Genomic DNA, 12,500 nt, shown 5'->3' with positions numbered 1-12,500 from the left:
AAAATCATACTTGGGTCACCCTGATTCAGAATATATATCGGTCTGGGGGTCTCTGGCCCTTGGTTTGGAAGTGATTCAAGGACAATCAAACAAACAAACAACGTGACTCAATCATATATATAGATTACACACACACACACACACACTTATATATATATATATATATATATATATATATATATATATATATATATATATATATATATATAGTTATAGTTATAGTTATAGTTGTGTGTGTGAGAGAGAGAGAGAGAGAGAGAGAGAGAGAGAGAGAGAGAGAGAGAGAGAGAGAGCATTAGCTGAATGGTCGTAAACAAAAAGTTGGACTTTTCGAGTTCATTCTAATTCGGTGCATCAGTTAGGCGGACATAAACAAAGAGTTGGATTTTTCGGCCCAGGTCATTTGTTCACCGTATCAGCTGGCCGTATGTAAACATGAAGTTGGAAGCTTGGAGCCGGCCGTTTATACTCGGTTCATCAGCTGGACAAAAGTAAACAAAGGGATGGGGTGTTTGTTCGGGCTGAATGGCCCACAGACGGAAACAAAAAATTGGAGGTGTTCGGAAAGTTAATAGTCGGATTATTATTTTACTGGTGGGTAAAAGGGGAGATGTACTGATTTCATAAGGCTTCTTCATCATCATCATCATCATCATCATCATCATCATCATCATCATCATCATCATCTCCTCCTCCTCCTCTTTCCCCTCCTCCTCCTTCTCCTCCTTCGACTTCTTTTTTATAACCCTCTGAAGATAACAGTCTAAATCAGCGTTTCTTAACCCGGGGTGCTAGCACCCTCAGGGGGTGCTGAAATAAATTTTAGGGGGTGCTGGAAAATGCTGCATTATAATTTTTCTTACTGGATTTGCTTAGTATTGGCATCCTTGATTTTTTTTTTTTTTTTTTTTTTTGAGACAGTATAAAATAAACTGTCAGGCAGTACTTCACTTTACTTTAACCCTACAGTAGTGTAGCAACTGCAGTCCCAGTAACCAGATGTAGAGGGGTGCTGGACTGAGACCTTATTACAAGGGGGGTGCTGAGGTCGAAAAAAGGTTAAGAAACGCTGGTCTAAAGAGTTTCCTGTCTGTCACCACCAGACGATTTTTTAGCGACCTCAAAAATGGCCTTTTTTGTAAAGGGTGAAAATGGTTTTCTCTGTCTCTGACGAGCATAGGAATCTTTTAAAGTTATTTTTCCTGCTATCAACAGACGAAAAAAAAAAAATCTAAGCTTAAGAATGTCCTCTCGTTGATTAAAATTAAAAATAATCTTCCCTCACTCGGAAAACGACAGAATTCTTTTCAACCTCTTCTTGCTCCACAAGGGCGTTTTTATCTTTAGTTTTATTATGTACTTAATTATTTATAGCTCAAAGTTGGCCTCTCGCTATGTATGGGTTAAGGGAAATAATTCAGGGTTACTTGGAGAGGATATAAGACGGTAAATATGACATTCCTAGATCAAGAATATACTTATGACTGGGTCAACATATACACATCGTGTCCGGTGGAAACTGCTTAATTGTATGGACAAATGAGTATGCTGCTAAAAGAGGCACAGAACACATGCGAAGAAAAATTAGCAGTAATAACAGTCAATGAACAGACTAATGACGAAAACTATCACATAATGGATCTGGAACAGAGATTTACAAGTGTTACATCCTCTTGACTGTTTCAGTTCTCTGGATATGGATGGACCACTGACTCCACTGGAAAGGGTGGTGTTTCTCTTTGCTGAATGAAATCGTCTGGCATTCTCAATCACATCTGCTAATCGAGTGTGTTCTTTACCTTATTGCTACGATGAATTTCAGAGGCACAATCGTCTGGAGTTAGCGGCAAGGTTAGTAAATCACAAACAAAATGTAAAATATTGAACCCAGGGCGGATACAAAGCAGGGAGGAGTGATGTATCTTTGGACGACGAGTGTATCCCGTGTGTGTCTAGTTTCCCAGTGCCTTAAATCGTTCAAAGGGGGAAATTAACCTACATGCTAAATTTGAGCTTATTATGGCGATATTTCAGTATCTGCCTTACTTGGACAGGAATAGGGTTAATGTCGGGCCGAAACTCTTGCATTTTCACAACCAACACTTCTCCAACTCTCTCTCTCTCTCTCTCTCTCTCTCTCTCTCTCTCTCTCTCTCTCTCTCTCTCTCCAAAATTCGCGTATATTATGTGGAAAGAACGACGGGTTGTGCTGGAAGACTGACCACGTCTGATCAAATTATATCCTCAATACGTATGTACTATTCTATTATTCTCACCATCTATGCCGGGAGTAATTAGAGAGGTCAAGGCGAGGTCAGACAATAGACATGGGCAGTCAGCATGAAACAGGAGGGAGGAGAGTGGGAATTAACTACTGCCCTGTTTGCCGACGGGGATGTGCCGCCTGGGAATGGGGGAGGGGGAGTGGCGGAGATTGGTTGGTGAGAGTGTGAACGTGTGCCGCCGACGAAATTTCAGAGTGATTCGGGGAAACAGCAGAGCCATGGTATTTAGCTCCTTCTGTACGTTGTTGTTGTTATCATCATCATCATCATCTACTATAGCACTAGCCGTGTGTGTGTGTGTGTGTGTGTGTGTGTGTGTGTGTGTGTGTGTGTGTGTGTGTGTGTGTGTGTATTTTGGGCAGCCGAAACTACACATTCAAATCGCACCAAAATTGGCAAAAAAAAAAAACGCAAAAAATTCACTGATGTGAAAAAACTTGGTCCCATCACGACTGAAAAACTTTTACTATATTTAATGAGCGATCACATTTTGACCGAAAAAACGCCTCTCCCGGCGCCCGGCACTGGATCTCCGTGGAATTTTTTGTCCATAACTATAACTGAAATATATTATAGCAGCGCGATAGCCCTCCGCAGGAGCTAGTGCGAGGGGGCCCTTTAGCACTTGTACCAAGCTATATTCCCAGCTATAAAGATGGGGTAAAGTAGAATCTCCTTCCATCTCCCCCCTCCACACACACAAAAATAAGAGAGAAAGCATAAAAGTTGAAGACAATCAACAGAAAGCCCAGTGCATGACACGTGCAGGATGGCATTTTTGTATATTTTTCTTGCTCTCGTAATACCAATATATGTCGGCACAGAATAGAAATTTTTGAACTGAAAGGGGTAGACGAAGCCTTTACTAATCGCATCAATACAGAAGCTCTCCCACACGCCTAACAAAATCGTCCGGACGCGGCAGGAGGTCAACGTACTGAAGGATTAAGAAGGACTGATGCTTGGTGTGCGTCCGTAGTTAAATGGGCCAGAAATGGAGGGTGTGAGCTAGCTTTAAAAAAGAGCATCAAACAAGGATGGCAAGATGAATGAGCAATGGAAGTACAGTGTCTAGTACGGCTGACAAGTGACATGTATGAAAATGACAGGCAGGATGTGACAGGTGAACTAAAAGCAATGAATTATAGGAAGGAAAAGGAACTGGGAAAGTGTGGGGAAGAAATAAACATCTGTGAACTGTACTAAACAGAGATGGTAGAATCGGCTGAGGCTTAGTGTCCAGTAGGGTTGAAAACTGACATGTAAACCAAAAGCAGTGAATTAAGGGTAGGAATCTGAATATTAAAAGTGTAAAGGACCCTAAATTTTTGGAAATTGTGTTGCGTAAGGACTGTAGGACCGACGAGGAAATAGGGGAGAAATGACCAGCAGGAAAAATGGTCGCAGTTTAAGACGTGAATTATGGGTAGGAAAATGAAAAGAAATGGGGCAAGGGTTTTTAGAAATTGAGCAAATGAGAGAAAGTTTTAAATTTGTTTCTCAGCTGGATGGGCGTAAAGAGTTAACCATTTCGGATGGGCATAATGTTCAACAACTACAGTATGTTCCCCAAAAGTGGACGGATTCGAGAGAAGGTGAAGATGATGATGAAATAAGGCCTCGAGTATGCATATATTCAAAGCAGAAGCTGTAAGCGTAAAAAAATGATATGACAGTCACTTGAAATGTCATGAGTCGAAGGGAAGGAGGGCGCCAGAGGATGGATTAAATGATGAGGATGTGAATTTAGGCTATTTCGTGGGTAAGCGACAGTCGTAAAAATATATAAGCAGAACTGAAAATGAAAACCTCCACCGAACATTTCCCCAGAACGTGACACGCAGCCGTCGCTTTTGAAAGTCAACGTCACTATTTTAGTTGTCGCAGTGAAGAAACAAGATAAGCATTCCCGCTCAAAGTTCTCGCGTTTGTGCAGCAACTGGATAAACAAATGCACAATCAGGATTCAGAAAAATTTTATTTCGGTGTATGTACTGGACACACACACACACACACACACACACACACACACACACACACACACACACACACACACACACTGGACAGGGAGAAGCAAAACACATTCGGCCCCAGCCGGATACAAATAAACAAAATTTTGGAGATTTCGCAACTTATTTAATTCGCAATATCAGTTGGATTAACCAAAATAAAAGATCTGAGACCCTGCCAAAGCTTTAAAAAATCTTGCCATCAACTCGACCAACAAAACAAAACGATGAAAACTTCGCCGAAATAATCGACCAAACAGACGTTAAAATGTAAACGAAAAGTTTAAGATTTCGGGAGGCTTCTCTCTCTCTCTCTCTCTCTCTCTCTCTCTCTCTCTCTCTCTCTCACTGTGTGTGTGTGTGTGTGTGTGTGTGTGTGTGTGTGTGTGTTTAACTATGTTCTTGCTGCCTACAAATGACAATAACCTTCGGATATACTTTTCAAACTAGAAGACTTGATCAGAGTCTTAATTAACCTCGTCCTCACTTTGGGGCTCTCCTAGGCTGAGTATGATCATCCCGTAGAACCAAAAATACTCTCACAAAACGACTAGTAGCTTTAGACAGAACCTTCACTGTCTCAGACTGGGAGTTCTCTTGATCAATGTAATATTATCCAGAAGCAGCAGAAAAAGAAAAAAAAAATACTTCCAAACAGACGTCATTTGTCCAGGAGTTAGACCCAGCCTTCATTAGTTGTCATTTTTCTTCAGCCGAATAAACAGCATAATCAGCAAAACTACACCAGAGAAAAACCGTCAGCGTAGTGAAGAGATTTTTCGGTTTAGAGTGTAAACGTGACGTCAGTAAGTGTACCCCGACTCGGACAAACATATCATTATCGTTTTTAGTTACCCACCATACACCTTACACACACCTCGCTGCCCTTGGAGTGCATTCTTACCGCTAATTTTTCTTGTACCGTAGCCTGAAGAGGAAAGGAGAGACAAGCGACGAAGAGAGAGAAGAGGGGACGAAAGGTGAGGCTCAGGCACGGGGTGGAGGGGTGGGAGGATGGGTTGTTGGGAAGAAGGTGGACAGGAAAAGAGGAGAGAAGTGAAAGGGACGAGAGATACATGGATGGCTGAATGACTGAGTTAATAAATGAATGATTGGAGGAAACTTGGAAGGAATGAAGAAAGGAAGAAATAAATGAAGGAAGAGAGGAAAGAATGGAAGAACGAAGGACTGAAGGAACAAATGCACAAACGAATTAGTTAAACATAACACTGGAATGTGGAAGGAAGGACGGAGGTAAGGAGGAAGGAGGCAGAATAAAGCTTTGCTACATGAAAAACTGAAGGAAAGATTTAAGGAAGAAAAAAACTGGAAAGATATAAGAATGGGAAAGAAAATTATTTTTAGAATTGTTACCGATTAAGATAGATAAAGCAATATGTTGGGAGATATTACAGAGAAGGTAGAAGGATAAATTAAAAGTGATCAGGTAGTTGCAGAGATGGATGGACAGATGGATAAGAGAGAGAGAGAGAGAGAGAGAGAGAGAGAGGACATTAAACAGACAATTATTAATATCATTAGCTTTCCCAATAAACCCTTTACACAGACCTCTCACTCTTAATTACACACTGTGCACCTATTGTTGTTCTTATTATACTTCAACATATATATGGCGAAGCTTACTGTTTTGGTAAATATTACTGCCTCCGCAAGGAGGTTATGTTTTCACCCATGTCCGTTTGTTTGTTGGTTGGTTGGCTTGTGAGCAGATTACACAAAAACTACTGGACGGATTTCCGCGAAACTTGGTAGAAGAATAGGCCTTGATCCAGAACACTCTCCAATAAATTTTGGTGCGGTTCCGGATAAAGGTGCTGATCCAGGATTTTTTTTGCACTTTCTTTAACATTGCAAGGTAGGGCGTTTTTCGACATTTTCGTAAATTTTTCAGTGAATACTGCATGGATCTTGATAAAAAAAAAAAAATCAGGCATATTTAGGATGTTGGTATCTACAAATGTATATAGTTTGGCGCGGATCCATATAAAATTCCCCATCTAGCGGATTTAAATATGCTTTTATAGGGGGTTAGTCTTTTTCCAGCTGCCGTACAGTAACAAATTATATGCAATGTTTTGTTGGCTGTTACAGTGAGTTAAAAAATTATGATTAAGAGTTACGGGTAGTTTAAAATTATGTTCAAGAGACCCAACCGCCAGCAAGCAATCACCCTGAGGGGTCGTCTCGTACAGTGAATTAATGCTCCCTTGCGTCAAACAGCGCCTCGCCCCACCGAAGTGCGGGGACGAGTGTGGAAGTTTGGTTCCTTGACAGAAGCCGTATTTGCGTCCTTCCCCCCAGTTAACAGGGGCACCATAGTAGGCTCCACATCACCCCGATAATTAGTTACATGGCAGCCAACCACCGATGTAAATGGATTTTTGGGCAACACGAATCAATTAGCCTTGTCACTTATTGCAGACTAACCTAAAGGTAGCACTATATCAAGTGAGCAGATGTTGGGCGCTTCCACTTACCACTCATTAATCCTGTACAATCAAAACTTTTACAAATGTTCAGTTAATGTTTTATAGCTGCTTCATAACGCTCTGTTGCTACCACTCAGTACTTCCCCAGACAGTAACAAGTCTTCATTACTACTTTATAAGTGTTCTCAAATGCTCAAAAACGCACCACCAATGCCTACAAATGCTCAAGAAATGCTCTGCTGCTGCACAACCGGCGTCTCCAAATGCCCAAATACATACTTCAATATTGTTCATTTAGTTCCTCAGTGGTTAGTCAATACTTCACTTTCATTTCATTTATATTCCTAAATAATATCCAAAATGCCAGTTAAATTCTCCAATCACACTTTCCACAAATTCTCAACAAGTACTTCACTGATGCTCCACTGTACTTATAAGAACACCCGTGCAATGCGCCAGTAATGCTTAACAAGTGCTAAAAATGTCAAAGTTCTTTGCTAAAAATGCCGTAAAATATTAAACAATACGCAGAAAATGTACATAATAATGACCCTCCAACACAAAACCATACTCAGATTCCGTTAAAAAAAAAAAAAAAAAAAAAAAAGGCCTAGCATTACTCAGAAATGCCAAAGAATGCTTCCCAAATACTAACCCCAAAACTTTATACATAAAGACTCAAAGTTTGTCCCATCAGTACTAGGAAAAAATGTCCAAAGAGAGTTCTGAAAATGCCATATCGGAACTCAAAAATGTTCCCGGATAATTAAAAATGCCAAAGCAGTACAAAAATGACCAAAGAATGCCCCCCCCCCCTCCCAAATGCTTTATCAGTACTAAATAAAAGATCATCAAATATTCTAAATAATCCTCAACCAATACTGAAAATATTTAACTTCCTAAAAATGGGCACAACCAACACTACAAAATGCCTAGAAAATGCTCGAAAATACCCGATAAATGCTGGATATATGCTAAACAAATGCCCCAGGGGATTGGTTGTCGTCATTTAATTTCCCAGTTAAAATCCAATTATTGGATCAGGAATCCTAGGAGAAGGGGAAAAGAGGAGATGGGGACGAAGGGACGAAGAGGAAAAAGTAGGAATTAATCTAATGATTTTAATAATAATAATAATAATAATAATAATAATAATAATAATAATAACGATGATAAAAATAATAATCATCATCATAATCATAACTGTAAATAATAATAATAATAATAATAATAATAATAATAAAGGAAGAAGAAAAAGAAGAACTAAAAAGGAAGATGAAGAGGAAGTGAACTGCATGGAAGAAAAAGGAGGAAGAGGAGGAGGGCGAGTGAAGGGAAATGAAGGTTGAGATGGAGAAAAATCAGGCTATGAGTAGGAGGGGAGGGGGATATTAAAGGAGGATAAGAAAGAAGAACAACATGGAAGAAGAAGAGGAAGTGAAGAAAATGAATGAGTGGAGGGAAGACGAGAAAGAAGAAACAGTAAGAAGTGAATAGGGAGAGGCGAGGGAGCGTGAAAAAGAAGAAATTAAAGATGAGGAAAATGACAAGGAAAAGAGGAAATTGAGGGAAGAAGGAATACAACAAGAGAGAGAAGGGATGAAAGAGCAAAAGAGAAAAGAGAGGTAGGAATGAATGAAAGTGCAGAGGAAAAGAAACAGAATGAAAGGAGAGACCAAGAGAAAGAAGAAGGGAAGCAGAGAGAGAGAGAGAGAGAGAGAGAGAGAGAGAGAGAGGAAGGAAGGAGAGATTGATTACAAAGAGGGGTAAACATTATATGGCGCGTTCCCTCCATACCTTCTCGCTCTTTGATCTCTCTCTCTGTCTCTCAACACACACACACACACACACACACACACACACACACACACACACACACACACACACAAGAACACACACATTCTCTCTCTCTCTCCCTTGCTACACAGACCTCTAATTTCTCTACTTAGAAACTATCTCGTCTTATTAATCTTAACGCCAGTCCACATACACGGGATAGTAAGGTCTGTGCGGTCTGTGTAACTCGTCTCTTATTCCTCGCATCAGCCGGTACCAAGTCCGTCTGTCGCTAAATTAACCCTGTCCGCAAATTACTGATGAACCTGGTCAGCAAATTTAGTCGGACTTGCTAAACCCATCAATTATCAAGACTGGGGTAAAGTGATTAAGAGAGAGAGAGAGAGGGAATGTGTGTGTGTGTGTGTGTGTGTGTGTGTGTGTGTGTGTGTGTGTGTGTGTGTGTGTGTGTGTGTGTGTGTGCGTGCGCGTGTGTGTGTGCGCGCGCGCCTTTCGAGTGCAAGTATCTACTTGTGTGCGCGCATTTCCAGTGCACGTATCTACTTGGTAAGTGTATGAGTGCGTAAATGAAAATCACAGAAAATACATGTATTTGATCATACCTATTTACATATGTATGAGTGCCTAATAAATGAGTATTTTCGTGTGTGCTTGTATGCATTTTTTAATCGTATAAACGTGTAAGTGCAGCTGTTCAGTACATTTCTGTCTGCACATCTGAGATGGTCTGGATTATTATTTGAAGTCTCTCACTCAAGTACCACTAGACACCAGAACACGGAGGCCTGTATGAGAAAGTAACAGCCAAAAGTGAAACTCAAAGTCCAAAGTGGTTGAGTTTCGTGTGTCATATGTGAGACAATGCAAGTTTGAGAAGTCTGAAATTACCACAGCCGAAATTCTCACTTGTCTGTCGTTGGCCAAAGTTGGAAAGTAAATAATGAGTTCTGAAACTCGACTTCAATCCCATGTCTGGAAACAATCACTGAATCTGAAGGATAAGGCTACTGGTAAAGATAAACTGAGGAACGTGAAGACTAGCATGAAAATTAGCTTGAAAAGATTTATTAAGTCTAAATGTAAGAATCCTGAAACATTATGCTGTAAAAAGGAAAAGAAAAAAAATGATTTTAATATTACTAACTTGCAGCGCATAACTCTAAAATCGGAAAAAAGTGAAGGCAGAAATGTGTGCCAAGAAGATGCTGAACATTAAAATAGTTTGAGAAAAAAAAAGAACAAGACACGAGACTATGTCCGATAAATGCCCGATACTGTCTTAAAAGGCTTTTTAAAAATTTGCAACTTTGAGAGATGTGAAAGCCAAAATTGTTTTGACAAACTCTGAAAGAAATATTTCCTAAAGCATAATATTAAGACTAAAAAAAAGGAACATGTGCGACAGATGACTGTCTGTAATTTAAAGAAATCTGAAAGATGAAAGATGAGAAAATACAATAGCCTGAAAAAAGAATTAGTTCTAAAAATTAACATCTGCAAGCAGTCTGACAGTTCATAATCAAGATATGAAAGTAAAAACCATGTATTATTATAAGACTTATATCTAAATTTACCGTACCAAAATTATCTCTAAATATATCAGAAAGCTGTATCTACATCTATGATAAATCACATCAAGTGAATAAATCTGGAAAGCAGAAAAGTGGAGAAAAATACAGGGGACAACAGTAGATCAGAACTGATAAAAAATTTTAGGTAAAAAGAATAAGCTAAGGACATACTCCAAACAAGGAAAATCTGTGAAATAAATACGCACGAGAAGAGAATGGTCTGAAAAAGCCTGCCCTAATTTACATAACACCAAACATTATTATACTAAATTTTTCCTTATCACTTTTGCACCTGCGCTCATTTTTCCCTGGTTCCTTCCCATTTGGATTTAATCTATGACCTGGCTCATAGTATACACTTAATTATACTTGCAAAGTTTAATCAGTACAGACTCTCTCTCTCTCTCTCTCTCTCTCTGTAGGAAGTGCGACTGTGCGTGCGTGTTAAGTGTATTTGATTGCACGATAGCAGAGGGAAGTATGTGTAGGCTTTTATTGTATGTGCATGGTATGGTAGGTGGAACTATGTGTGTGGGCGTAGATAGATGGTATATATGTGCGTCTGTGTGGATACAAGGTGTATAGGGAGAGAGAGAGAGAGAGAGAGAGAGAGAGAGAGAGAGAAAGAGAGAGAATGGATGCATATATATATATATATATATATATATATATATATATATATATATGTATGTGTCTGCGTGTGTGCGTGTGTGTAATGGCATTTTTCTTCCCACACACCAACTCTCTCTCTCTCTCTCTCTCTCTCTCTCTCTCTCTCTCTCTCTCTCTCTCTCTCTCTCTCTCTCATACATCTCTCCTTTTTCCTTCATCTCTCCAACTTAGCCTCTCTCTATCTCGTCCATCTCACACTCTCACAAACTTTCTCTCCCTTCCCTCTCCCTCGCTTTTCTTTTCCTCTTTCCGACTTTCTGTTACATCTTTTGCTCATTTCTCTCTCTCTCTCTCTCTCTCTCTCTCTCTCTCTCTCTCTCTCTCTTTATCTCACACACACACACACACACACACAATTTAGGTACTTAAAAATTTAGATACCGACTCGTATTTTTTTTTTTCTAAAGTTTCATATCTATCAACACAAATGATGTTATAATGCATAATATGAATGATCAGTTACTAGTAATGTTAAGCTGTATCTTTATTATTTCTCTTATAATAGTATATCATCATCATTATCATCATCATCATCATCATCACCGCTATCACCAAATTATTCATACAGATAACAATGATAGCAACCCTGTCGTAACGGTTAATATTTCCAGATATATTATTATTAATTATCAGTATGACCATAATAACATCCGTATATTTATTGCTAATTATTTCAACATTCTTTCATTCTCGTCATTATACATACCAGTATTTAATTACAGGTTATTAGTACTATCACAGTTAACACCACCAATATCATTATAGTTATCATACTTTCTGGTATCATTGTTATGCTTTTTTCTATTATCATCAGTTTAAATACTAACTTTTCTTTCTCTCAATCATTTTTATCATCATCATCATCATCAACAACGTTCTCCCATTCACCATCATTGTTTAGACTAATGTGTTCTTGCTATCATGATTTATTCAGCGAAATAATAATACTCAACATAATAATAATAATAATAATAATAATAATAATAATAACAATAATAATAATAAAAATAATAGTAATAATAATAATAATAACAATAATAATAACTGGATTTTGAAATTGCTGAAACAATAATCAAAGAACTCCACATTCCAGGTGATAATGCCACTTTCCAAAATCTATCCATCCATCCATCATTCAATCCTATGCTGCCCCATGATGAACGTAGAAACCCGGGGCTAGGCAAGTTAGTCCTGACATTTAAGATGAGAATGACCAGCCACAATCATCCCTGAGTGGCATTACGTGAGCAATAAACCCCAACCATCGTTTGGGGATAAACCTACACAGGCTGAATCCGACTGGAGCGCCTTAAGTACCCACTAAACCACCAGGCGCCGTAATTTGGTTATATGGTTACCATCCAGCGTAGTAAATGGTTCCTGGCATACAGGAAACCATTTGGCTTGTTCACAGAGTAGAGTTACCCATAAGCAGAAGAAAGGGGAAACAGTGAAGGAAAGAAAGACAGAAGAGAGAGTGTAAAGTCACCCGCAGACAGAAGGAAGAGGAAAGAAAGAAGGAAAGAAAGACAAAGAGGAAGGAAGGAAGAGAGGAAAGGGTAGACACCCAAAGCAGCACTACATCGAGTGAGTGGATGGTGAGCGCCCCCACCTACCACCTACACTCCAAATTAGAATAAAACTGAAAAGATCCACACTTGTACATCTTCGAAATATATACAGCATTAGGAGTGGTTGTCGTATATGGTGCATTAT

The sequence above is a fragment of the Coenobita brevimanus genome, chromosome 57, assembly GCF_032717465.1.
Source record: "Coenobita brevimanus isolate Jiangsu-jjx chromosome 57, ASM3271746v2, whole genome shotgun sequence".
Classification (NCBI taxonomy): domain Eukaryota; kingdom Metazoa; phylum Arthropoda; class Malacostraca; order Decapoda; family Coenobitidae; genus Coenobita; species Coenobita brevimanus.
This window is presented reverse-complemented; position numbering follows the sequence as displayed.